We start from the raw sequence: 24189 nt of genomic DNA, 5'->3' as shown, positions 1-24189 counted from the left end.
GAGCTACGTCAATTTTGTTTATGGAAATAATGACAATTCTGGTGAGCAGTTGTATGGAACTGGATTAATCACTCTTTTTGTTCCATAATACCTGGCCCTCATTGGTTCATGATTTGGCCTTATTTTAAATAATTGGTTGAGACATTAATTTATTCTTTTTACATTTGTAATAAAATTATTGTATCTGTGACTCCACAGAAACTGGACAATATCAATGCTTGTCCACATGCTCATTAAACAGAAAATTCAGATCATTTTCCTTGTTTTTGTAAATTAAACTGAGGAACTGAATTTAAATACAATGAAGATTATTAGAGCTCATTATAATCGGTCATTTGATATATTTTCAAGGCAGATTCATGTGTAAATCTTCTCTCGATTAGGAAGTGATTTAATCAATAATTAATTTAAGTAAACATTTTGCCTTTTCTTTAAAAAAACAAAAATAAAAAAATGAACACCCTAACCCCGAACAAAACCTGGACTCTAACATCCGTTTATCTGTATGCGCCTTACCCAAAGGGTAAGCTTTGATTAATTTACTTTACTGGGACCTGGTGCTTCAGAAATGTATTAGTAATGATTCTTATTATTTTATGCACTCTCATATTGGGAGCAGGAATTACCACTTTTTATCTATTTATACAGCACTTTTCTCGGTTTATCCATGTACTCCTTTACTAAAAATAATACAGTCCATACTCAGAAGCCCAAGAACTAAATGCTGATTATTACTAGCTTTTGAATAAGCTCATTTCCCATAGAGATAATGAAAAGTACTCTTTCTGTAATGGATCTCAGAGTCACAGGGTTTAATCAAAATCCAAGATTCAGACACCCCAGGGTACTCATCACTGATCCAGGATAAGCAATCTTTTGCTTCATTTATATGTTTGTTTATTGATCTATTCATTGATTCAGCAGCAGTAATAAAATCAATACCCATTGTTATTTTAACACCCAAGAACAATATCCTTGAATATTGCCAACATCTGTTTGCAGGCTCTTTTCACACAGACTAGCCCTTTTCTCAATAGACTAGATCTCCTTTTGTAGCGGCCCACAGCGAAACAAGCATAGGTCAATGAATGTCCTCCCTTCCTCGCCATCTCAGTCCACTTATTTTCCCCCTTTCCCTGCATTCCTCCTGCATTAAGGAGCTGTCTTACAGGAGTTTGCATATAATGTAAATGCACCGTAACTGGATTCTCCGATACAGTCACCAACGGCCACATATAGCTACTGAGTACTAGAAATGTGGCTAATGCAATCAAGAAATTAAATTTAAAAGTGCCTGTACCTTTAACGATTTTAAATATAAACAACCGCATGTAGATGGAGGAAACCACATTGAACAGTGCAGCCATAGAGTTTATTACAGAATAAATCTTAAACACAGTAAAAAAATAAGATGAATTATTAATCAGATGTAAAAATGAATAAAATGTATTTCACCTTATTTTTAACCAAAATTGTGCTTAATTGGACTAACCATAAGCTTAGTTTCATAACACATTCGTATCACTGATCTAGATACAGCTTAGCTTGAAATAATTCCATGAACATTCAGGAAAAATTTACCCTCACTGACAAGTTTTTTTACTATTATTTACTTAAGTCTTTAGCTTCCTTACCCAAAAAGGTAACAGGCAAGATCTTCATCAGCAGAGACTGATTAAATCAGCCACAGTCTTCATTCTGTGGAGTTTGTTAATACAAATTTTTAAAATAATGAACAGTACAGATTTAGATTGACTTAAAAGACATTAGTTGTGTGATAATAAATTAATCATAAAGTTGATTCAAATCCCATTTTTATCACTGACCCAAGAACTGAACTTATTTTTATTTCTTGATTTAACTATTAAATAATAATAGTTAAAATAGTTAATAGTGTTTAAATAACACAATAAACACTGTTAAATTCAACACCCAAAACAAAAACTAAACTATGACATTCATCTGACTATAGACACCTACCTACATAGGCAACTGCTTAGATCATCTTTTTTATTTAATGGTCTGAACATGTATAGAAATGGATGAATTTAAATTCATGATTCATGGCATATTTTCACCAATGGTAAATGCTTAACCCTACTTATATATTAATTCAATCATTTATTGCTTTATTTCTTCATTTATGTTATGACTCATGGAATATTCTATTACATATTCACAAATACTAACACACACACACACACACACACACACACACTGCAGTAAACTCATGAAGAACCCAGAGCAGAAATGCTTTTCATGTTCAATGTCTGTAGTCCCATACCTAACTAGGAAGAGAACATCAGTAATATAAACAAAGATTAACTTTCATTTTCATTTCTTACCCAACTGTGTTATGCCCGCTTTTAAAAAATTAATTGTGATAAGGACGTATTCTATTCACATGTAACAATTCAATATATGGGAATTTACTAATATTATAGAAGAAGCTTGAATAATATTACATCTCCACATGTCCATGATGCTATCCAGGGAGATCAAAAAACTAGATGCTTTTTTTAGTTTTTAATAAAACTCAGTACACAGAGTTGGGTTAATAATAACTTTTCAAAAGGAATATTCTCAAGTTGAAATGTGCTCATTTATTTCCAGTTAAATAACTGTTTAACCTATTATTTATTTAATTTTCCCTTCTCTAAATAAAACCAATCAATAAACAACCACCAACATTGAACAATGATTTTGTGTCCTGCATACATCTGTCCACGTACTCCTTCCAAAACGAAGCAACAGCCTCTATCAACACTTACCACTGGGATTCAGTGCTATAGATGTGTATAATAATAAACCATGTGTCATTGCACACTCTCATAATTGGTCAATGCCAAGCTCTCCTTTCATTTACCCATTTATGCAACATTTATGCATTGATTTACTTATAAAATGGAATCTACATCCATAAACTGTGACTACCTGTGATCAAGATACCTGAATATTGTGAATCTGTGCTATAACCTTATTTCCATAGTGGGAAAAATGGAGGCCACTTTTTAAAATGGACCTCAGAGTTACAGATGGCTTTAATCAAAAGTTTTGATTCAGACACCCTCCAATCTCATCATTGGTCCAGGCCTGGCACTCTTTTTCCTCATTCAAGTATGCCTTCATTTTCCCATGAATCACAAATTCTAGAACAAGATCCTGGATATCACTACAACCTCTCTCCAGGCTCAATTTCCACAAAGCTGTCAGACAGGATCTCAGTACCACACGTGGAATCATCAATGAACCTTGCTTCATATCAGTACTATCGATATGGATGGCCGATGGTTGGGCCGTGTTCATTCAGTTTGTCTGATTTTAGAGGTGATAGAATGAACAATCAAAATCTGCAATGGTATCTCCCACTAGAACACAGGCAGCATGCTTCACCTGACGAGGGCTTCTCCTGAACAGTTAACAGCCTGAATCTCTTCCAATATGGAAATGTTTAAATCAAGTATGGTGCATAAATACTACAAAATATCAAACATTTGAAAACAATAGCAAAGACCTGGAACCAACCCAAATGCCCATCGATGATAGACTGGACAGGGAAAATGTGATACATATACACCATGGAATATTATGCAGCCATCAAAAACGATGAGTTCGTGTCCTTTGTAGGGACATGGATGAACCTGGAAATCATCATTCTCAGCAAACTGACACAAGAGCAGAAAATCAAACACCGCATGTTCTCACTCACAGGCGGGTGTTGAACAATGAGAACACATGGACACAGGGAGGGGAGCACTACACACTGGGGTCCGTTGGGGGGAAATGGGAGAGGGACGAGGGGGTGGGGAGGTGGGAAGAGGTAGCATGGGGAGAAATGACAGATACAGGTGAGGGGAAGGAAGGCAGCAAACCACACTGCCGTGTGTGTACCTATGCAACAAGCTTGCATGTTCTTCACGTGTACCCCAAAACCTAAAATGCAATAAAAAAAAAAGAAAGAAAATTAAATTCCTTCTAGCTTTTTAAAAAATAAGTCTCTGTTGTGCTAAAATGAGTCAGTCCTACTCCTTGGCCTACAACACATTCCTATTGTTGGCTGTTACCTGATGCTTTTATTTTGGTGTATCCGGCCTTTTGCTCCTTTCTTCAGTGATTACAACCAACCGGATAACCCACCAACAGAGATTCTATTACTAACATTGCTCCTTACCCACGGAAGAAAACGGCATGCACTTCACCTTGGGGAAATGACCAAATCCAGTCTGCTCTACTCATTCTGCAGGAAAAGGCACATTTAAAAGAATTAAAAGAGTAAATTTTTAAATCTATTTTTAAGTAGAAGTGACTTTCCTGTTACTAGATGGATCATAAACATTGGTTTGTATCAAATTTTCACCATCAACCCAACAGTAGTTCTTTTTAACGTATTAACTTAATTCTTAGCATGACATAATACCATGAACACTTCCGAATCTACCACACAGCACAAGAAGAGCGATTTTCAGTATCTGCTGAGGTATTCCCAGTATAAAGGGAAGACGCATTTTTAATGAGGAAAACTCTAAGATGAATTGAAATTGTTGTTTCATAACACAATCTGACCAGTGGGCCACAGTTCTTTTAATTCAAGCTATTTACTTATTCGTTTATTTACTCATCTACTTAATGACTCAAAAAATAATTCAATTATCTACCTTTTTTTCTAAAGAAAATTCAAAATAGCGAAGCCACCTGCTACCTAAAACTAAATACTGTAACCTGCAACTGTTCAGATTAGCCCTGGATGTGCTATTGGAACATTCCTTAGTGATGTGAATGTTCTATATCAGCAATTTTGAAATGGTGGCCACGTGCTACATGTGGCTTGGGGTGTGGCTAGTGCGATTGAAGAACTGAATTTTTATTTTTTATTAATTTTCATTTAAATGTTAATAGCAAAATATGTCTAGAGAATGGGTCTCCACAACCCTTCCAAAGGAAGGAGGGTCCTGGACCTTTCTCATTTAGGTGGACTTCAAAAGGACAGACGAGATTAATCACACCCCTTCACACACTACATAAGCTTCTCACTAGTCCATGGTTTGCCCTCTTTTTAATAAGGGATGGAGATATAAAATGATTTTTTTACTCATAATAATAGTGTCAATATTCATGAACTCAAAGGACACTGGACAAAAGCCCTTCATGACACGTCTATTTATTCACTTACTACTCATAAAAGTCATCAAAGATGCATTTGCATTTTCTTTTGTAAATAAAAATCAGCAATCACAAGAGGACTTTTAGCTACTATATTCAAATTTTCAATGTTCATTCTTGGACTTTTTCCACATTTCACAACCTAATCATTAGTATTTTAATGTTTATTAATGGTATTAAATTGATTTTTTAAAATAATTTTATGTTAATATATTTGGCATAATTTATATTATTGAATATAAATATTAATTATATTATCTATTATTTATTATATTAAATATTATCAAACTAAATACATCATTTATTTATGTTTTATCCCTTTCTAAATCAAACAAGATATGCAACCAGAAACTTGCTACTAACTTGGAACACTGTGTGCATATTTATCTATGTGTTCTCAAAGGAGGAGCAGACTTATTTTATTTTATTTGAACTCAAAACATAATTAGCTCCTTTCCTAATTGAATGAGATGTAGCCTTCCTTGTCTTTATTTGTATTTTTCTTTATTCATTCATTGATTTACTTATAATACAATCTATGCCCACTAACCAAAAAGAACCAAGAACACATTCCTTGAATATGTCTCACTTTCTCTCCAAGCACATTTCCCATACATGCAATGGACCTCAGAGATACAGACAGGGTTTAATCAGAATATTTGATTCAGATGCCCCACGCATACTCATCATTGATCCAGACTTGGAATTCTGTGCTTCATTCAGTTATGCTGATATTGAGTTACACATTCATTCACTAACAGTAAAATCACTATCCAAGAATTTGAGGGCATAAAGATCCTTGAAGATGTGACTATGTATGTAAGATTCATGTTCCTTAAGACTCAAGGACTGGCTGCCTCTGTAGTGAGCCTCAGTGTTGCAACGGTGAATTAATTCATTTCCCCAAATTGCACCACATCAATTCCATATTAGCCATTACTACAGTTGGGCTTTTCTCATTTAACATCCATTTTTTTCAGATGGCACCATGATTATACCACAGCTTTAGGCAAGAGTTTCCGTTTTCTTACGTTCTTCCCTCAATTAGTTAACAATCAATAAGAATACCAATGGGGAAGTGTTTAAGTCCACTATGGTACAAAAACGGCATATTAAAGCATTCTGAAAATCACAGAAATAACTTTCAACTTTTTGTCCTAATGAATTTGGTTGTACTGAAATGGATTAATCATGATTCTTAATTCATAATACATTTCTACCATTGGTCCATGCATAACCACCTTTGACTCATTTATGTATGTAGCCATTTATTCCTTTGAAATATTCAATGAGGCCAGGTGAGGTGGAGCATGCCTGCAATCCCAGCACTTTGGGAAGCTGAGGCAGGCAGATCACAAGGTCAAGAGATCGAGATCATCCTGGCCAACAGGGTGAAACCCTGTCTCTATTAAAAATGCAAAAACTAGCTGGGTGTGGTGGCATGTACCTTTAGTCCCAGCTACTCCGGAGGCTGAGGCAGGAGAATCCCTCGAACCGGGAGGCGGAGGCTGCAGTGAGCTGAGACTGCACCACTGCACTCCAGCCTGGGTGATAAGAGTGAGACTCTGTCTCAAAAAAAAAAAAAAGAAAAAGGAAAAGAAATAATTCAACAAATAAACATGATCATGTTTCCCAAGCAAGAACAGAAAGTTTGATTTTTACTTACATCAATCTCTTCTCTCCTGATTCACAGAGATAAAAGGCAAGATCTTCACCAGAAGACTATAATTAAATCAGGTAGAGTGTGTTCATTCTGCAGTATAAAAAGCAAATTTTAAAAAGAATCAAATACTCTATGTTTAGCTCTTTAAAATCAATCACAGTTGTGTAGTAAACAGTCATCAACCTTGCTTTGTGCCCTATTCTGAACATTTGAGAAGAGAGAGCACTTTTTTCTATTTATTATCTTAAATAAATTGTTTTTGTCAAGATGAAGTATCTCTCACCATGAAATTTTGTGTTTTGGATAATATAATAATCACTACTGAATCTAGTACTAAACTTGTTTAATGTTTGTTTACTGAAGTAAAATTCCATAAAAGATTGAATTAATCACGAGTGTGTTTGTATACAGATCTCATCATTGTTCCATGCCTGCCCTCTCTCAATTACACAGTTACTCAATCAATTATTTATTTATGTAAATGTATTTCCTTTTCCTTAATAAAATGAGCAATCAGTAACCTGCCTCAACACAGAACAAAAACATTCAGTCTCGTGCACAGATGACCACATGCTCCTTACCAAAGTGATAAGGGTCTTAACTACTAATTTATTGGGAGTATGAATCTCAAAATTGTTTTAATAATAATACATGTTGCATTACATGCCCTAAGAGGTAAGTATATGCCTACCTTTCTTATTTTTCATTCATTGATAAAATTTTGTATTCATGCATTATAATAATGTAATTCATACCCTCAAACCACAAAGGCCCATGAACAAGGTTCTGTAGACTCATTTCCCATGAAGAATAAAGAGGTGACTTTTTGTAATAGACCTCAGAGTTACAGATGGGTTTAATCAAAATTGTTGTTTCAGAAACCCCAAGACATTCATCACTGGTCCATGATGTGCATTTTTTCCATCTATTGATTAACCTATTGACTCACAAATAATGATGCAATCAAAAATCCCCAAAACAGGATCATTAAATTTTAGGCTCTTGGCCCACAGAGCTACAGACTGCATTGCTTAGACAATGACACTTAAAAGTGTACATGTGAATTGATCAACATCCCCGAATGCTACCAATTCACATTTAGCATTCATTTTTATATAGCCCACTTCTATTTAATTCATCTATTGCCAAAAAATAGATGAAAAGATGAAAAACAATGAAATTGCCATATTACATATTCTTATGGACTGCCCCAAAACAGATGTCAGCAGGATCTCTACCCATAAGGGAATGTGTAAAATAGCCATGGCATAAAATAAAGAATAATGTTGAGCTGCTCTGAGAATACATTAACTTTTGTCTTCTTTTATAATCACTTCAGTTGTGACAATTTAGATTAAACATAATTCATGGTTCATTACATTCCCATCATTGGTCCATTTGGGGTGTTTTATTTATTTTATGCATGTAGACATTGATTTCTTTGAAATCCTTTAGCTAACACTCAAGAACAAACCATTCAAAGGAAGAACACAAAACAAGGAACTTATTTATACTTCTCTCTATGCTCCTTACTCAGGATAACAATTCTTCGTCAAATGATTGAATCAACTGGCCTATATTCACTCTGGAGAGAAAAAGGCAGATTTAGAATAGATTTAGGTTTTCTTAAATGGATGTTAGTCAAGCCGAACTAGATAACAATAATCCTTGGCTCCAAAACGCAACTGTTTTTCAGGCCAGTATTGAACTTTTAGTTTTAAATAGCATAACAGACACTACTGAGTTCATGACCTAGCCCAAGAAAAAGATCTGTAATGATTAGGAATATTTGTCTATATAAAAATCTGTTAAGTAGATGTCACTTAATGGATTTCTGGCTGATGCAAACACTTTCCCTTTTCTTAATTAAAAAAAGCAAACAATAAAAATTTAAAAATTGTGTCAACTGCACATACAATATGTCCCATATAAAAGGATTTTACCTCAGATTAATAATGATACTTGTTTGATTGCCATTATTAATATTTATAATACTTTTCCATTTTACTCAAAGAATAGTTCCATGAGTAGGCCTGTTCATCTTCTCTCATGTATACATTTCTCTACTTATGCATAGAATTCACTTAAAATAATACATTTCATATCTTTGAACCACAGAAGTTCAAGAACAAGTTTTATTGAATTTTCCTAACTTCTATTAGGTAATTTCTACAGAGAATACTGGCTGATTCTCATTCAATAACAGATCTCAGAGTTAACAGAGGGCTTAATCATAGTGTTGATTCAGACGCCTCCACCAATACTCATCATTGATCCAGGCTAGGCAGACTATTTCTTCATTCATTTATACCTTCTTGAACTGAAAGATTCATGGTTTCGGGAATAATAATTATATGATCAATACCCTTTAATGACACAAAACTGAGAACAAAAGGTTTTAACAGAACCAAGATCTGTTCATTACTCCCTTTCACGCAGAGGAAATGAACCAGATCATATTTTGCAATGAACCTCAAGTTCACACATACAGATTCATCAGAGCCTTTGCTTCATTTAAATATCATACTTACGATTGGGGTCTACCAGCTTCTCTTCCACTTGATTTGTCTACTTATTAATTTGGATGTAAACCATGGACCTACCATGTAAGCCCACAATTGAGCAAATTAACATCTAGTATCTTCCAAGGTACCTCTACCTCAAAAAGTCAACAACTTAAATGTTTGTCAGTGATGTAATATGTTAAGCAACTATAACAAAAACATTAAATGGGAATTTAAATTACTCTGACAATATATGAAATGTGCCTCATTTATTTAACAATCATCTTCAATTGGGTTGGGTTGAATTAATCATAAGTTTTTGTTCATGACCATTACAATCATAGGTCTGTGATTGGCATTTCCTTGTTTCATGTATTATTTAACAATTTGTTTTATCAAAATAATGTAGTGGGCGCCCATAAATGAATACCATCCTAGCCCAAAACATCCATCTGATGTTTACTTACATCAGTCTTTCTGCTCATTAGTCCACAAACAACAATAATGGTCTTCATGATTAGAGAATAATAAAACCAGCTACATGGTTTTCATTCTATAGAGACAAATAAAGCCTCTTTTTAAAAACGTGTTATCATTTTTCTAAGAAACGAAATTACTACAACTTGGAAAGGCCCATGTATGTATTCCAAAAACAATGAAAGAGCCTAGAGTTTTTCCAAGAATATCTATCATGAAAAAAACATGAAGTGGCATTCTCGTATCATAACATTTGTTCCTAATTGGTCCACGGTTTGCTGACTCTAAAATACAAACAGAGATGTAAAAGTACACCTGGTCTCTCATACACAAAAGGCATCGGTATCTGTGCTCTCACAGCACTGGAAAAGAACACTGAAGAATATTTACATCTGTCTAGAGTCATTGCCCTCAGGAAGAACAGACTAAGTTTCTTATTTTATTTGTTTAATAAAAGTCCATTAAAAATTAGATTAATACTCTCATCCTTGGTCTCTGCTTGGTCTCAATTAAGTAGTTATTTAACCAATTATTTACATGACTAAAGATGTTTCATTTTCTTAATAAAACAGTTAGCAACTCACAACCAAAACAGAACAAAATCTTTGACTCTTGCATACACATGAGTGTATGCCCCTTACCAGAAGGGATAAGCCTTAGATATAAATTTATTGGGAGTCTCAGATAAGTTTTAACAATAATCCATGTTTCATTATATTCATTGATAATAAGTACATGACTTATGCTTTTTGTTTTACTCATTGATAAATTTTTTATTCATGAACTGATTTTATAACAAAAATACAATCCATCCCCAAGAACCACAAAGCTCAAGAACAAGGCTCAAGTGAGACCATAGGCTCACTTCCCAAAAGGAATACTTATGTGTCTCTTTGTGATGGACCTCAGAGTTGTAGATGGGTTTAATCAAAAATCCTGTTTCAGATACCCCATGGTACTCATCACTGGTCCAAGCACGTTTTTCTTCCTTTATATCTTCATCATTTATTATTCATTTGTTCATGAATAATAATATAATCACAAAATTCTAGGAATAAGATCTCCCCATTAGTGACTCTCTCCCTAATGACAAGGTCTCCTTTTACAATGGACCTCGGAGAACGTGGATGATTAATTAACATCCATGCTTCATACCAAATCCTCATTCGCCATTATTTCTTCTGTAGTCTTCTCTTATTCAATTTGCCCATGTTTTAAAGATAGTGCAATGAAAAGCGATAAAACCACCATCTTCCAACACTGACAATGTCTTCCATATTCTCTCAGGCTGCCACACAAAGAGTTATCAGCCAGGATCATACCAATATGGAAAAGATGAAATCATTCGTGATAGAAAATAAAATACAATGTTAAATAGTTGTGAACATAAATGGTCTAACTACTATATTTCTTATCACTTCAGTTGTGCCAAATTATATTAAACAGATTTTCAGAACACATTTGGTCCATTCCTGGTGATTTTAACTGCTGTTATAGACATTAATTCCTTTGAAATACCACTAAACACTTTTTTTTTTTTTTTGAGACGGAGTTTCGCTCGTGTTACCCGGGCTGGAGTGCAGTGGCATGATCTCGGCTCACCACAACCTCCGCCTCCTGGGTTCAAGCAATTCTCCTGCCTCAGCCTCCCGAGTAGCTGGGACTACAGGCACACGCCACCATATCCAGCTAATTTTTGTATTTTTAGTAGAGACGGGGTTTCACCATGTTGACCAGGATGGTCTTGATCTCTTGACCTCATGATCCACCCACCTCGGCCTCCCAAAGTGCTGGGATTATAGGCATGAGCCACCGTGCCCAGGTCCCACTAAACACTCTTGAGCAAAGCATCCAAACCAAGGACATGAACTTGAGGTGTTTCTTACATTAGTATCTATATTCTTTACCCCACGGATCTAACTGCCAAGATTTTGTTTCTTAGAAAATGAATTTCATCTATCCTGTGGTTGTTCTGTGGAAGTAAAGTAGACTTATCCTAGAAGAAGAAGAAATAGAAGGCATCTTTATAGGAAAAGAAGTGAGATTGTCTCTACTTGCTGATGATATGATTTTATATAAAGAAAATCCAAACTATCTCACAAAAAAACAGTTAGAATTGATAAATGACTTCAGCAAAATTGCAGGATACAAGATCATCGAAAAAATTCCGTAATGACTCTATATGATAATAGGTCATCAACTTAAAAAGAAACGAAGAAAATAAGCCCATTTACAATAGCACCAAAAATACTGTCTAAATTTAACCAAGATGGTAAAAGACCTGTATACTGAAAACTATAAAATACTAGTTGAAAGAAATTGAAGAAAACACAGATAAATGGAAAGATACCTTGTGTTTATGGGTTGAAAGAATTAAGACTGTTAAAATGTCTATACTACCTAAATCCATCTACATGTTCAATTCAATTCCCGTTAAAATTCCAATGTCATTTTTCATACAAAGATGGGTAAAAATCCTTAAATCCTTATAGAACCACAAATGATACTGAATAGCCACACACATACACACACAAAAAAAATATTGAGCAAAAGAACAAGGCTTGAGGCATTCCAATCCCTGACTTTACAATATATTATAAAGTGATTATAATCAAAACAGCATAATACTGTCCTAAAAACAGACACATCAGCTAATGGAGCAGATAAAAGTTATTTTTAAAAAACTTACACATTTACAATCAATTGATTTGGGACAACAGTGTCAAGAGCACAAAATGGGAAAAGGACCATAGAGTCAATAAATGGTGTTGGGTTATCAACATGCAGAATGAAATTAGATCCTTATCTTACCCCATATACAAAAATCAACTCAAAATGGATTAAAAACTTCAACAAAAAACCTGAAACTGTAAAACTACTAGAGGGAAAGCTCCACAACGTTGGTCTAGACAATGATTTTTTAATATGATCCCAAAAGCACAGAGAACAAAAGTAAAAATAGACAAATAGAACGTCATCAAATTAAAAACCTTCTGCACAGCAAAGGCAACAATTAAGGAAATGAAGAGACCACTTCCAGATCAGTAAAAGGGAATTTGCAAACCATACATCTGATAGGAGTTAGCATGCAAAATATGTAAGGAGCACAAACCAGTCAATAGCAAGAAAACCCGATTTAAAAATAGACACAGGATGTGGATACATATTTTCCCAAAGAAGACACACTAGTGGCCAACAGATATATAAAACAAATTCTCAGTCACTCAAATCACTAGGGAAACACAAATTAATTACATCCACAATGAGATATCATCTCACATCTTTTAGAATAGCTTTCATCAAAAAGATGAAAGGTAAGATATGATGCCAAGGATGCGGAGAAAAGGGAACTCTTCTATATTGTTGGTAGGAATGCAATTTAGTATAGCCACTGTGGTAAAAGTTACGGAGGTTCCTCAAAAAATAATAAAAATAGAACTACCATATGATCCAGCAATCCCACCCAAAGAAATTGAAATCAAGATGTCAAGGGGATATCTGCACTCCTATGTTATTGCACCATTATTTACAGTCTCCAAGATATGGAACAAAGGAAGGTCCAGCAAGGGATGAATGAATAAAGAAAATGTGGAATATACACATAATGGAATACAATTTATCCTTTTAAAAGAAAAAAATTCTGTCATTCGTGACTGTGTAGATGAACCTGGAGGACATAATGCTGAGTGAAATAAGCCAGGCACAGAAAGACAAATGTCACATATTCTCTGAGTTGAACTCACAGAAGTAGTGATTAGGATGATGGTTAACAGAGGATAGGGTGGGAATAAGGGAGAGAATGGGGAGTTGTTGATCAAAAAGTACAAAATCTCAGGTAGACAGGAGGAATAAGTTTGACATCTACTCCAAAGCAGGGTGACTACAGTAAATGATACTGTATTGTGTATTTCAAAATAACTCACAGTAAATTTCAGATGTCTCACAATAAAATGATAGGTAAACAACAAAAATGATGGCTATGTTAATTAGCTTGATTTAATCATTTTACATTGTACATATATATCAAAACATAACATTGTGCCCCATAGATATATAAAATTATATTTTTCCAGTTAAAATAATATTGATATTAACTTTCAAAAAGAAAAGAAGATCTAAAATTATTAATGTAAGCCTCCACCTTAGAAAAAAAGAGCAAATTAAGTCCAAAGTAAGCAGAAGGAGGAAATAACAAAAACTAGGGCAGAAATCAATGAGACTGAAAACAGGAGATCAATAAAGAACAATCAACAACAACCCAAAAAATGGGTTATTTGGAAAGTTCAACAAAATCAAAAAGCCTCTAGGTAGCTAACTAAGAAAAAAGGAAAAGTCACAAATTGCTAATATCAGAAAAAAGGAACATCACTACAGACCCCATGGACATTAAAAGGAATAATATAAGCAACTCCATGCCCACAAATTTGATGACATTAAAGAAATGTACCAATTCCTTGAAAGACACAATCTGCCAAAACTCGTACAAGAAGAAAAACGATTTGAATAGTCCTATATCTATTAAAGAAATTTAATCAATAATTACCGTTCCACAACAGAAAACACCAGGCACAGATGGATTTACTGGTTAATTCTTCCCAACATTTAGGAAGAAATTACATCAATTCTGTACCCTCTTTCAGAAGATAGAACTACTTCCTAACTCATTCCCAAAGGCCAGCATTACCCTAATACTAAAACCATTAAAAAATTTTTCAAAGAAAAAAAAAACTATGGGCCAATATTTCTCATGAGCATATATGTTAAAATTCTCAAAAAAATATTACCACCACAACCAGGTAGAATTTGTAACATATATGCAAGCTTGGCTCAACATTTCAAAATCAATTAATTTAATCCATTACATAAATGAAGGAAAAAAATAAAATATAAAAAAGCATTTGACAAAAATTCAACACCCATTTATGATTAAAAAATAAGACCAAGTGCAGTGGCTCACACCTGTAATCTCAGCACTTTGCAAGATCAAGGTGGGTGGATCGCTTGAGGCCAGGAGTTTGAAACCAGTCTGGCCAACGTGGCAAAACCTCATCTTTACTAAAAATACAAAAATGAGTTGGGCATGGTGGCACATGCCTGTAATCCCAGATACTTGAAAGGCTTAGGCAGGTGAATCGTTTGAACCCGGGAGGTGGAGTATGCAGTGAGCTGAGATCACACCACTGCACTCCAGTCTGGGTGACAGAGTGAGACTCTGTCTCAAAAAATAAAAAAAATAAAATAAATAAAATAAACCCTTAGTAAGCTAGGAATCAAGAAAAATTTCCTTAATAAAAAAAAATTAAAAATCTACAACTAACATTATATTTAATAGTAAGAAACTCAAATTTTTCCCATTTAGATCAAGAACAAGGCAAAGATGTTCTCTCACTACTGCCTTTGAATATCATACTGGAAGTTCTAGCTGACAGAATAGGACAAGAAAAGGAAATTAAAAGTACACTGATAGACAAAGAATAAATAAAACTGTCTTTGCAGGTAACATAATCATCTATGCAGAAAATAAAATCTAGGAAAGAACTAACAACAATAAAAAACTTCAAGGGACTAATAAGTGATTACAGTAAGGTTGCAGGATACAAGGCTAAATATACAGAAGTCAATGTTTTCCAATATGCCAGTAATGAACAAGTGAAATTTTAAATTAAAAACATAATACTATTTGCATGAGTACAACCAAAATTATAAAATAGGTACAATTGTAATAAATAAAATGTGTAAATATTGTATTATATATTGTTATATATTACTATATAATAGGATCACAAAATAGGATATATAAAATAAAGGTATAAATCTAGCAAAACATGTACAATACCTATATGAAGAAACCTACAAAACTCTAATGAACATAATCAAAGAAGAATTAAACAAACAGATATTGTCAAGATGTCATTTCTTCCCAGTTTGATTCAATGCAATCCCAATAAAAACCCCAGCAAGTTATTTTGTGGATGTTGACAAAACTCTCCTAAAGTATGTATGAAGAGGCAAAAGACCTAGAATAGCCAACACAATATTGAAAGGCAGAACAAAGTTGGGAGGACTGGCATTACTCATATTCAAAACTTACTATAAAGCTACAGTAATAGACAGTGTGGTATTGGCAAAAGAACAGAAAAATAGATCAATGGAACAGCATACATAGCCCATAAATAGGCTCGCATAAATATTATCAACTGATCTTTGAACTTGAAAAATTTGTGCTCCATAAAGAAATGTCAAGAGAACGAAAAGGCAAGCAAGAAATTAGGAGACAATATTTGCAAAAGACATACCAGATAAAGGACTATTACACAAAATATACAAAGTACTCCTAAAACTCAACAATAGACTGGGCGCAGTGACTCATGCTTGTAATTCCAGTGCTTTGGGAGGGAAAGGTGGGTGGATCACAAAGGCAAGAGATCAAGACCATCCTGGCCAACACGGTGAGACCCCATCTCTATTAAAATACAAAAATTGGCAGGATGTGTTGGTGAGCACCTGTAGTCCCAGCTACTCGGGAGGCTGAGGCAGGAGAATCACTTGAACCCGGGAGGCGGAAGTTGCAGTGAGTTGAGATTGCACCACTGCACTCCAGCCTGGGTGACAGCAACAATGAAAACCATGACATTGCTAAGAAAAACAAAGTTTACAGATTATCTCTTTTTACAACGAATCCAAACATCAAACACATGGATTAACATCCCTGCTTCTTAGCAATCCTATACTCATCACTGATCCATTCTTGCTCCTGTACATTTTATTTACCCAGATTTTATTTTAATTTATTTTATTTTTTTTTTATACAGAGTCTATTTTATTTTTATTTTTTTGATACAGAGTCTTGCTCTGTTGCCCAGGCTGGAGTACAGCAGCACAATCTCAGCTCACTACAGTCTCTGCCTCCCAGATGCAAGCGATTTTCCTGCCCCATGCCCAGCTAATTTTTGTATCTTTAGTAGAGACATGGTTTCACCATGTTGGCCAGGCTGGTCTCAAACTCCTGACCTCAGGTGAGCCACCTACCTTGACCTCCCAAAGTGCTAGGATTACAGGTGTGAGCCACCACGACTGGCCTAATTTGTCCATATTTTAAATGTGGCACAATAAACGACCATGAACACATCATCTTACCCCACGATAGGAACACTGACAATATGAACCATTTTCTCATGTTCCGCCCTTAAAGATTCAAGAGATTAGGTCACTTAAGGAAATACAAATTAGCTGTAGTGCAAAAATAAAATGCAAGAATCCTCATCTCTAAACGTCATTTAAATACCCTCTAACTTCTTTTCTTTAATGCTTTCAGTTGTGTGGAATGGAAAGAATATAATTTTGTTTTTGTTTACAAAACATTTCTATAACTGGGCAATGCATGGGGCTTTTTTAGTTCATTTAAATATGCGCCGATTTATTTCTCTAAAATAATAAAAAACAAGAACAATCCCCCACAAATCAAGAATATAAAAATTAACTTAAATCCATTCCTACACTTATACCCACAGAAGAGTGAGCCATAGCTTTCACCACTAAAGAATAATTAAATCAGATATGGTGCATCTGTTGTGTAAACTAAGAGCAGATTTAAGAAAGAACAGCCTACATGCATTTAAATCATTCAGGGGACATCTGTAGGACTGTACTAGATTAATCACAAACTCTCATTCATACCACATTTTAATCAGTGGCCCAAAATAGCCTGGAATATTATTTACTGATTTATCTGGCACCCAAAACAAGAATAACAGCTATTACAAGTATCCATCTACGTGTTTTCTACCCACATGGTAAAAATCTAGAACCTTTTCCACAATAATGGATCTCATTTATACAGTACAGAATTAGGTAAATTTAATCACTTTTTATGGCAAATTTTTACCATAGTCTATGATAGACTCTCCTTTATGTATTTCTTTATTCATTTGTTGTTTTACGTATTCATTTATTAAGTATTCATGAACAATTATTTGTTTTTTCAGAGAAAACACAATCTGATCCACTCATCAACAACCCAGAACTGTAATACAATTAAATGCAACCATACACATGAACCTGATGCCATGTGGGAAGAGCCTATTTTTAGGTCTTTTGTTTTTATTTATCTTAGTATCAGTAAGATACAACAAGATAAATAATTCACATTTTTTTTAACACACGCCTCTCTTCAGTCCATATTGTACCTCGGTAGTTCTCAACTAGGCACAGTGTTGCCCCTACAGATGAAATTTGCCAAAGTCTAGAGAAATGTTTGATTGTCACTCTGGGAGGAGGGTCAATATTGGCATCTATTGAGTAGAAGCCAATGAAGTTACTTCACATCCTACAATTTAAAAGACAACCCTGTACCTAGAGAATTACCCAAAATGTCAATAGAGCCAAAGTCAAGAAACACTGCTTTACCTTCCTCAAATAATTGAATACATTCACTCATGGGTATACGTCCACTCATGAGATCATCAATATCTGTTAACATACAGACTGCATCAGAAATCTGAATGGCATTAACAGCTGTCCATTTGCTCATTTCTCCTAGACTAGATCATATTTTCTTTTGCTCAATAGGAAACAGCACCACCTAAATAATGCAGGACAAACATCAATTTCTAGGTACTTATCTCTCTATATATTCCCTACCCAAATAGGTATCAGATTTAATCAATTTATGTTGAAACTGAGTGCTTCAGAAGCATATTAATAATAAATACGTTATCCATTTTCATAGTTAGGTCACATATGGCTCTACTTGTCTTCCCTTATTTACATATTTGTTTCATTATTCATTTATTGATTCTCTTCTAGTAATACAATCCATACCTATGAATCTCAACAGCTTAAGAACAAAACACCAAATAATTCTAGCTTCTACTATAATATCATATACCGTATATGTATTAACTAGGTCTCTTCTTGTAATGGACCTCAGAGTTATGGGGTTTAATCAGAATCATTGACTCAGACACCCCAGAATACTCATCATTGGTCTAGTCCTAGCACTCCTTTTTCATTCATTCATTCATACCTTTGTTTGCTTCACTCATTGAGTCGCTAATGATAAAGCCCGTGGACACAAATCAAAAAAAAAATCTAAGAACAAGATCCTTGAATATTACTGAGATCTATAAGCTTATTTTCCATAGAAGTGACACTACATTTTTCAGAATGAAGCTCAGCATTATATAAATAATTAAGTACACTTCCTTGCTTCATACTAATCTCATGTTAATATTTCATCCATGTTTTCTTTAATTTTTCATATTTTAAAGATAGTATGTGAGGTAGCCAGCCTCCAAAATGCCTCCCAAGGCCCATGCCTCCTGGTATGCATAGCCTTGTATAGCTTCTTTTCATATTAAATCATGATCACCAGTTTCACCAACAGAATACTGTGAAAACGATGGTGTATGACTTCGGAGCTAGAATATAAAATACATTGAAGGTTCCACCTTTCTCTGTCTTAGATTGATTACACTAGGGGATGTCAGCTTCCATGTTGTGAGGATACTCAAGCAGTCCTAAGGAAGAGTCCATTTGTGAAGAAACTGTGGCTTCCCACAATCGGCACCAACTTTCCAGCCATGTAAGTGATGCAGACCCTCTAATACAGTCAAGCTTTCAGATGACTGCAACTCCACCTGACACCTTCCCTGAAATTTCGCAAGAGACCCTAAGCCAAAACTGCCCCCAGTAAACCTTTCCTGGAGTCCTGTCACATAGAAACCATGAGAAATAACAAATGGGTATTCTTGTTTTGGGCCATTAAATTGTTCAGCAATTAATTACATAGCAAAAGATAATAATAGAATAGAATAACAACTGTGAACCCCCATCTTAACTCACAGTGAGGACACTGACACCATCTTCCTCTTCCTATCTGCATACAGGAGTGAAGAGCCTTGATCTTTTACATTAAAGAAAATGTGGGCCGGGCGCGGTGGCTCAGCCTGTAATCCCAGCACTTTGGGAGGCCGAGGCGGGTGGATCACGAGGTCAAGAGATCGAGACCATCCCGGTCAACATGGTGAAACCCCGTCTCTACTAAAAATACAAAAAATTAGCTGGGCATGGTGGCGTGTGCCTGTAATCCCAGCTACTCAGGAGGCCGAGGCAGGAGAATTGCCTGAACCCAGGAAGCGGAGGTTGCGGTGAGCCGGGATCGCGCCATTGCACTCCAGCCTGGGGTAACAAGAGCGAAACTCCGTCTCAAAAAAAAAAAAAAAAAAAAAGTGTGTAAATCAACTATGGCACAAAATAAAATACCAAGTTAATAAATCCCTCCATCATTTGCAATGGGCCTAAGCTGGGCTGAATTAGACTAATCATAAACTTTAGTTCTTCTCCATTATTGGTTCTTCCATGGCTTGTTTTTTATATATGTATCTATTTACCCGTTTATTCTTCTTATATAATTTAGTGATGAACAAGCCACAGAAACCCAGGACATGAATTTTGGCTATTATCTGCAACAGTCTCTGACCTCCTTACCCACAGAGGTAAAATACCAGTATCTTTATTGTTATTGAATAATTAGCTGTAGCATGTTCACTGTGTGAGGAAAATATATATTTTAGAAACAATCGAACAGCAAAGACTTAACTTCTTTTAATGGACCTGAGGCATGAGGGATTAGATTAATAATAAACCTTGGTTCCTTACGCATTCTCATTATTGACTCAAGAATAACCATTATCTTTTATATATGGATTTGCTTACTGTTTAATTTTTAACATAATGAACCCTTAAATCTATCCAATGCAGGAGTAATAAATATAACCATTACCACTGTCCATTTGTATAGTCCCTAACCACATAAACACCCAAACCTCATTAATCTTTCTTAAGAGATCATATTTGAGCATTGCTGAGAGTGTGCCAAGAAACAGTGATCCAAGATTTACCTTAATTTAAGCATTTACTGACTCACCTATGTTCTTTCTTTGATTTAATTACCCCCAAAATAACTTGATCATTTGCTCATTTTTTTTAAAAAAAATAATAAAACCAAACAGTAATCCAAAAGTAAAATACCATTTCATGCAACTGTTGACATGCACTTTGTCCAAAGTGGGATCCATGTAGATTTCTTTTTTTTTTTAATCTGTAAAAGTAGGTTGTTATCTTTGCTTGGTGACACACTGGCCAATCCTCCATATATTTTTAAATAATTGAAACACAAACTCATTTATTCATTCACTTTTTATAATACATCAAAATGAATAAAAGCCACAACACTGGATAAGAACACTGTCTAATATCTGTTTGTATGTTCACTGTCCAAAGATATAAATGGCTAGATCATTTCTGTTTTCTTAAATAATATTCAGTGAACAGAATTACATTAATAACACCTATGATCATATTCTCAATATTAGTCCACACCTGGCCTTCTTTCAATTAGGCAATTATAATAATGCCTATGATCATATTCTCAGTATTAGTCCACACCTGGCCTTCTTTCAATTAGGCAATTATTGGAACAATTACTTTTCAGGTATATGATTTGTTTCTTTTCTATATAAAACTGACAACCAGCTACCCAACATCAATCCAAAATTACAACAGGGACTGTCATGAAATTAGATGTGTCTTTTATGGAAAATAGTAAGGTAGACTTAATCTATGTTATAAAACTCAGTACTTCCAAAAATAACAATTAATAAACCTTGTTTCATTACAGACTTGCACAATTAACCATCATTAATTGCTACATCTTTATTTACTCTTGCATTGGTTCACTTTGCATACAATTCACAGGCATGAAGAACTGAGAACCAGATCTTTGGCTTTTCCTAACTTTTGCTGTAAGCCCCTTTCCCACAGAAGAAATAACTAGTTTCTTTTTTCTAGTAAACCTCTGAGTTAAAGAATCTAATCAAAATCTTTTATTCCTACAGCTCAGAATACTAATGACTGTCTATACTCAACACACTTTATGCATTGTTTATTTCTATATTCATTGATTCATTAATAATATTATAATCAATTCTCATGAGTCAAAAAGCTCAAGAACAACATCTGGAATACTAATAGTTGTCCATATGTCCACTGACCACAGAGCTAATAGATACACACACACACATATGTGTGAGTATATGTGTGTGTGTGTGTGTGTGTGTATACACACACACAGATACATGTATATGCACTTTTTGCACATATAAATTAATCAACATCCTTGTTTCATGTCAGCTCCATGCTGCTCACTGGTCCACACTTGGCTCTCTTTCAGGTAACAAAGGTGGTGTAAAAAATCAAGGAATCATAATCTTACTGCACATCTAGAACACTGACAATATTGTCCATCTTCCCATGTGTTCTTCCCTCAAGGAGTTAATAACCTAAATCTTTATCAATAGAGAGGTACTTAAATGAATCACAGCACAAAAATAAAGCAGAATTTTAATCATCTCTGAAAACGAATGAAACACCCTGTATCTTTTCCTTTGAAGTTTACTAGTACTGAATCATATTAATCGTAAATCCCAATTCTGAACATATTCTCATCACTGGTCCATGTTCGTGTAAGCTCGTTTTCTTTATGAATATATCCAGTTATTCAGACAACACCCATAAACCAACTTCCCAATCCAAGAACGGTAAATGGTAGCTGTTACTTACCTTAATATCTTCTGTCCTTACCCACAGAGGTAAAAGCCAAGATCTTTATCATTAGAGAATGATTAAATCAGTTCTTCACCATGATGTGCTCATTTGGTCAAGTAAAACACACACTTTCAAAAGAAAGAAAGACCCTACAGTTAGATATTTTTAATGAAAATTTGTTTGGCAGTATTAGATTAATCTTAAACTTGGGTGACCTCATCATTGCCCAAAAGTGGCACTCCTTATTTATTGACTTGTGTAGTTCTGGCGTTTAAATAATACAGTGAATGTCCACATAAGAATAAGAGCTATATCTACCACAAATATCTGTCTACAAACTCTCTATCCATAAATTTAACAGATAGGTGATCACTTACAGTGGATCTCACTTGTGTAAAATTAGATAAATGTAAACCTTTGTTTTATGGCATAGTCTCACCAATGACGCAAAATCCTTCTGATTTACTTGTCTAGTGATTCACTTATTAATTCATGTATATAATTAAGCATGGAATAAACTATATATATGTTAGGAAATTTCAATGTTTGCTTTACCCAAAGGAGGGGCAACCTGGAGCTCTATGTATCTGGACAACATTAGAGTACAACCAACTGATATTCAATGAAGCAAACAAAAACATAAAGTGGGGAAAGGGCAGCCTAGTCAACAAATGCTGCAGGGATAACTGGCAAACCACATGTAGAAAAATACAACTGGATCATCTCTTACACCTTAAACAAAAGTCAACTCAAAATGGATCAAAGACTTAAAATCTAAGACCAGAAATTATAAAAACTCTACCATATAACATTGAAAAACTCTTCTAGATATTGGCCTAGGCAAAGAGTTTATGACCAAGAATGACAAATGCAACCAAAACAAAAATAAATAGATAGGACCTAATGAAACTAAAAAGCTTCTGCACAACAAAAAAATAATCAGCAAAGTAAACAGACACCCCTCGGAGTAAGAGAAAATAGTTGCAAACTATAATCTGACAAAGGGCTAATATTCAGAATCTACAAAGAACCCAAACAAATCAGCAAAAAATCAAAAATAATCTACAAAAAAGTGGGCAAAGAACATGAACAGACAATTCCCCAAAAAAGATACACAAATGGCCAGTAAACATGAAAAAATGCTAATTATCAGAGAAATGCATATTAAAACCACAATGGAATGCCACCTCACTCCTGCAAAAAATGGCCATAATTTACAAATAAAAAATTAACCAATGTTGGCATGGAGATGGTGAAAAGGAAACATTTCTACACTGCTGGTGGGAATGTAAAGTAGTACAACCACTATGGAAAACAGTACGAAGATTCCTTAAAGGGTTAAAAGTAAAACTACCATTTAACCCAGCAATCCCACTACTGGGTGTCTACCCAGAGGAAAAGAAGTCATTATATGAAAAAGACACTGGCACATGCATGTTTATAGCAGCACAATTCACAATTGCAAGGATATGAAACCAGCCTCCATGCCCATGAACCCAGGAGTGGCTAAGGAAAATGTGTTGTGTGTGTGTGTGTGTGTGTGTGTGTGTGTGTGTATACACACACACATATATAGCAGAGTATTACTCTGCCATAAAAAAGAACAAAATAATGGCATTCACAGCAACCCAGATGGAGCTGAAGACCATTGTTCTAAGTGAATTAACTTGGGAATAAAACCAAACATCATATGTTCTTCCTTGTAAGTGGGAGCTAAGCTATGAGGATGCCTAGGCACAATAACAACACAATGAAGTTTGGGGACTTGAGGGGAAGGTT

The 24189-nt window shown here is 34.7% G+C and overlaps 1 protein-coding gene and 7 non-coding genes across 57 annotated transcripts in view; all 8 read right to left on the bottom strand.

The window, feature by feature from the left end:
- The window catches only part of LOC104653481 (uncharacterized), a 190802-nt gene that overhangs the window by 125734 nt on the left and 40879 nt on the right, over positions 1-24189 (bottom strand). For 32 of the 50 annotated variants that reach the window (XM_074394266.1, XM_074394288.1, XM_074394263.1 and 29 more), the window contains one exon: positions 1635-22538. The gene's annotated coding sequence lies outside the window, so the exon portion shown is untranslated. The remainder of the gene's footprint in view (positions 1-1634; positions 22539-24189) is intronic. The other 18 variants (XM_074394294.1, XM_074394301.1, XM_074394297.1 and 15 more) reach the window with 18 other exon arrangements.
- Positions 791-862, bottom strand: LOC120361386 (small nucleolar RNA SNORD113/SNORD114 family). Its single transcript, XR_005577588.1, has one exon. It is a non-coding gene; the product is annotated as a small nucleolar RNA SNORD113/SNORD114 family (small nucleolar RNA).
- On the bottom strand, positions 3017-3090 carry LOC120361383 (small nucleolar RNA SNORD113/SNORD114 family). Its single transcript, XR_005577586.1, has one exon. It is a non-coding gene; the product is annotated as a small nucleolar RNA SNORD113/SNORD114 family (small nucleolar RNA).
- Positions 5781-5857, bottom strand: LOC120361379 (small nucleolar RNA SNORD113/SNORD114 family). Its single transcript, XR_005577584.1, has one exon. It is a non-coding gene; the product is annotated as a small nucleolar RNA SNORD113/SNORD114 family (small nucleolar RNA).
- Positions 7655-7729, bottom strand: LOC120361387 (small nucleolar RNA SNORD113/SNORD114 family). Its single transcript, XR_005577589.1, has one exon. It is a non-coding gene; the product is annotated as a small nucleolar RNA SNORD113/SNORD114 family (small nucleolar RNA).
- LOC120361395 (small nucleolar RNA SNORD113/SNORD114 family) lies at positions 9026-9101 on the bottom strand. The gene has a single exon (XR_005577596.1). It is a non-coding gene; the product is annotated as a small nucleolar RNA SNORD113/SNORD114 family (small nucleolar RNA).
- LOC120361389 (small nucleolar RNA SNORD113/SNORD114 family) lies at positions 10703-10777 on the bottom strand. The gene has a single exon (XR_005577591.1). It is a non-coding gene; the product is annotated as a small nucleolar RNA SNORD113/SNORD114 family (small nucleolar RNA).
- LOC120361390 (small nucleolar RNA SNORD113/SNORD114 family) lies at positions 18723-18794 on the bottom strand. Its single transcript, XR_005577592.1, has one exon. It is a non-coding gene; the product is annotated as a small nucleolar RNA SNORD113/SNORD114 family (small nucleolar RNA).

The sequence above is a fragment of the Saimiri boliviensis genome, chromosome 2, assembly GCF_048565385.1.
Source record: "Saimiri boliviensis isolate mSaiBol1 chromosome 2, mSaiBol1.pri, whole genome shotgun sequence".
Lineage (NCBI taxonomy): Eukaryota > Metazoa > Chordata > Mammalia > Primates > Cebidae > Saimiri > Saimiri boliviensis.
The sequence above is the reverse complement of the archived record's forward strand: the minus strand, read 5'-3'. Positions and strand labels throughout refer to the sequence as shown.